This window comes from Macrobrachium rosenbergii, chromosome 22 (genome assembly GCF_040412425.1).
Source record: "Macrobrachium rosenbergii isolate ZJJX-2024 chromosome 22, ASM4041242v1, whole genome shotgun sequence".
NCBI classification, from domain to species: domain Eukaryota; kingdom Metazoa; phylum Arthropoda; class Malacostraca; order Decapoda; family Palaemonidae; genus Macrobrachium; species Macrobrachium rosenbergii.
This window is the reverse complement of record NC_089762.1, coordinates 11737743-11742742: the sequence shown is the minus strand read 5'-3', so window position 1 is coordinate 11742742 and position 5000 is coordinate 11737743. Positions and strand designations below refer to the sequence as shown.

General features: G+C 37.1%; 1 protein-coding gene across 8 annotated transcripts in view; it reads right to left on the bottom strand.

The window, feature by feature from the left end:
• Positions 1-5000, bottom strand: part of norpA (no receptor potential A) — a 699095-nt gene that overhangs the window by 637469 nt on the left and 56626 nt on the right. The window lies entirely within an intron of this gene.

Here is a 5000-nt window from a genome sequence, read left to right as displayed (position 1 = left end):
TGACTTCCGTTAACTGTCGCAATCACTAAGAGAAATCTTTGAGGAGATTACTACCATGTATGCACACGAATATATACACTGTATGAATAGACGCACTCGCAAGAGAACGAAGACTGGCCAAGCATTCTGAACCTTGCCACACCAAACTAAAATATTTCAGGCCTTGTTTGTCTTACAACGAGAGGAAGATCATAATTATGAAATGAGAAAATATAAAAAAGCGAAAGGTTTAACAGCAATGTGCAAGATGAAACGATGCATCTCACTACATGAAGTTGTGAAAGTTAAGCTAGTACTTAGTGCAGAACCAGAGATCTCTAATTTAGCAACCAAAGTAACAGAGGAAGATAAAGAAAGAAAAGTCGCCTTCTGGATATATATATACATATATGTATGTATATATATATATATATATATATATATATATATATATATATATATATATATATATATATATATATATATATATAAATATATATATATATATATATATATATATATATATATATATATATATATATATATATATAAACAGGAAAATACAGCAAGCACGCGAAGTGGTTGTCCTTAATTAATCTGTAACAGTAAGAGAAAAGGTAATTGAATGTTAACTTGGCAGTGCGATGACGTGCGATTTACTTTCAGAGAATGAAAAACTCTGTGCCTACATGACAGTAAGTTTCCTGAAAGTATTCCATTCCTGAGAAATGTAGTGAAGAAATGGAATGATGCAAACGTGTTGGAGTTGTAGTGTTCAAAATCTACGGCCTTTTGCTCCTTTATGGGCAGCAGGTTTCCTTAGAAATATGGGACCTATGTTTTATGTCAAAAATGAATAACATTCAAATACTAGGCAACATAAATCTGACATCAAAGGTTGAGAAAACAAGGGATGTCACATTTACGAATTAGGTTACAGATTCAGAACGGCCGATGGACAGGAATTTCTGGTGATGAGTATCTTCATAGTACTGTATTTGGAAGTCCCTTCTGCATCAGATTTCATATACGACACTAATACGATTACGTGCAAAATCCGAGTTCCCAGCAACAATACATACACACTCAGAAACGAATATGTTAAACATGCACACTCAAGCATCCTAGCCGCGCCAGAGATGACCAGAACTATGTTTCTCCAGGGGATCAGGTCTCCTGGGGAGACGCATCACGGTCAGTGCCCAAGATGGAGAGACTGTATTTTCAGCCGTGTGAGACGAGGGAGTGGACTCTCTGTAACATTAAAACAAGCTGTTGGCACGTGTGCTATGATTGGTTAGTAATTAATGCCGTCATAATTAAGGCGTACATTCAATGATCAACTGGGTTTTTCAACATGTCTTTTCTCTCTATCAGACTTCAGCTTAATCTTCGTCACAGTAATAATTTATCGGTGCATTTTCAGCATGAAATGAAGAACTTGTACGGAACTATCCATCTACGAGAGAGCCTGTCTATGATCAAATTCAGTTATGCATATTCATATGCACGACATAATCGTAAAAAAGTTACATACATTACGATTAATCCTACTGCAACACATGCTAAGATTCTTTTTTTTTTTTACAGGAGAGTATCTTATGTAATGCATGAGTGTAGTTAAGAACGAAGGCTTAATATGATGAAATATTCTCTCTCTCTCTCTCTCTCTCTCTCTCTCTCTCTCTCTCTCTCTCTCTCTCTCTTTGTAAATATTGTCACGACCAGTTTGTGGCATTTACTTTTGGATGATTCAGTATGAAATATTTACCAAACACTCCATAAGTATGTTAAGAGGAAGGAATAACACGTTATGATAAGAGGAAGGAATAACACGTCATGATAAGAGGAAAGAATAACACGTCATAATAAGAGGAAAGAATAACACGTCATGATAAGAGGAAAGAATAACACGTCATGATAAGAGGAAGGAATAACACGTCATGATAAAGAGGAAGTAATAACACGTCATGATAAGAGGAAGGAATAACACGTCATGATAAGAGGAAGGAATAACACGTTATGATAAGAGGAAGGAATAACACGTTAAAATTAAGAACTTTGAGACGTTACTAGAAATCGGAACTTTCCTTCAAGTGCTAAAATATGGTCAACGCTGTTCCGTTGTTGGAAAAGGGACGATGCCCTCTGAAGAGCGCATAAGAAAGTGCAAGGCACATCCGATCCGAACAGAAGGATGGTAGTTTTTTCTTTCATACTCAACTGTCAAAGTAATCTACGTACGACAGACTTGTGGCAAGGCTGTGCCAAGGTATTTTCTTCTGAAAATGTATTTGCTTTCCGTTTACTGGATAAATATTTTCTTATTCACATCACAAACGGTTACTGTCGTTCTTGATGACATGATCTAAACCCCTAATTATCTCTGAAGATAGTCCCTGTGTAATGTAGCCTCAGTAATGAAGACAATTTCACACAACACTGTGCCAATAACTGAGATATTCCCACCAAAACTATTCACATAATTTACGGCATCGGACATCACAATGGGAAAAGACCTAAGCTATATTATCTCAAGTCGTAAAACGAACTTACTTAACGATAATTGGTGTCTTGTTTGGATGTTATAAGTTCCGATTTCATCCCCTGACGGCCTCTTCGTGTTCCAGTTTTGAATAACTCTTGTTTGCAGGTACAACATTATTTCTTAACTACCAGGCAGAATTACACCCAAGGTAATTCATGTAATCAAAAGTAAAGTCAAATAATCAATGATGCTGGCCTTTCCTTTTCTTGAGAATCTAGATCATCTTTCTCTCCCCCTAAAGCTGGCCTCTATTTGTTCTACGGCCATATTTCTGCACTATGGCCTCGAAACACCCATTAGGTCCCCGCTTCCCTCATTTATTCTTTGGAAATCGTATTCTTCAGATTGCGCGGCTCTACGCCTGTGGCTTTTACCTTTGATGACATCGGTCATCAGACTCATTTCGCAAGGTTATCAGGAGCTCTCAGCTTCCTGCCAGAATAGCTTCAGCAACTGAGAAATGAATACGCATAACACTGAACACAGATACTCGTCATCTTCTAAACCAAATGGCATAATAATAAATTTGCAGTAAAAAAGAGCGGCTTGCAAATTGCAGGAATCTATATTTTAATGTTTAGATCATTTTTATTAATATTTCTATATGCCTAGTCAAAAAATATCTGTGGGCCTGAAATAGGGACATGTAAACCTAATTTAGGAACAAATTATTATTCTGCAATACATAAATGGAGTCATGGTTATACCTACTTTTACTTGAATGCCATGCATTGTTAATAAAAATGACACAATTATTTTAAAGTAAAAGCAAAATTATGCAAGGGTAAACATATCTGGACTTAGGATCCTGAAGCTCCAGAAGACGTTTAGCTTAATCCTTATCACCAGGAGATTAGGAAGCCATCATAGTAATGAGACAAAGTCGTCTAACATGTTGCGAGGAGTGAGTGATTGCGTATCTGCCTGTCAAGGCTCTCAAGCAAAAACGTACTTTTTCAGGTAAGGAGAGCGGAGGAAACTTAACGCACTACGACTGGTAGTCATATTAAAATACTATGAAACTGACGCAAGACGGATCCCACCCTCAGACGTGAACACAAATATTCAACAGCTCCCACACAAAACGAGTATTTGTTTATTAACTATATTGTACACATATGCCCAGTATCCCAAGAGTTGTTTCAAACGAATGTTGAAAGAACTAGTAATTTAATTGACCCAGAGCTTATGGAAACGGATAATAGAAGGGATGCTAACTTTAAGCTATATATATATATATATATATATATATATATATATATATATATATATATATATATATATATATATATATATATATATATATATATATCACGGCCCTTGCTGTACAGTCCTTCTTTCTTACCATCTATCCAGCAATTCTTCTCTTCATTCTCTCATCTACCCTTCGACCTCTGTTCACCTTTTTACCCCTTCCACGTATTTCCACATTCTTCGCACTTTCAATTCTTCTTATGGCACACATACAACATGAACAGTTCAAATAATTAATCACGACAGGCTCAATCTATTTTATTTTATTTGCTGTCAATATAAACACTTCACTTTCGTAAAAAAAAAAAAAAAAGCTGGCTAAACAATGCCTTGATCCATTCCTACCTTGGCTTTCACAGACACTGCAGGTCTTCCAAATCTTCTGAACACATCCGATATCTTCTTGCTTCATCTATTCTGTGGCTCACCTCTTCCTACTATCATCCGTTTTGTTTATTTCCAAATTCCTATATGAGTCTACTTCTTCCATTCTTCTACAATCCATATGTGAAACCGTTACCTCATTTCCCCGCAGGGGGTTAGTGCCGTCACTGCCCCTTATGCGGTGCACTGTAGGCATTACTTAAAGTTCTTTGCAGCGTCCCTTCAGCCCCTAACTACAAACCCTTTCATTCCTTTTACTGTACCTCCGTTCATATTCTTTCTTCCATCTTACTTTCCATCCTCTATTAACAATTGTTTCATAGTGCAACTGCGAGGTTTTCTTCCTGGGGCACCTTTCAAACCTTTTTTACTGTCAATTGCCGTTTCAGCGCTGAATGACCTCCCAGGTCCCAGCGCTTGACGTTCGGCCTAAATTCTATATTCCATTCTATTCTACTCTATTGTCTCACACCAACGACAAACCAATCACTCTCCGGCGTACGTACATCCTCCACACTGCCTTTACCTTCTTGCGATTCTATCATAAGTCTTTTTCGGTTTATGTATGCCAAGAACAGCTTCACATAATTGTTTCATAACAAGCACCTCATCAATAAACCATTACATCTTATAAATCTAGCAATACTTCAGTCAACTGTCTCACTTTCTCCACCACAATCCTACCATACACTTTTGCCTGCAAAATTAGCAACTCTGTGCTCTAAACTCTTTATGTTCTCTCTCACATTTGCTTTTATGCAATAGGACACCCTCTCTTCCAGGGTCTATCCCTCACCCACAGACACCTTTGAAACCTTGGTTAGCCACTTAATCA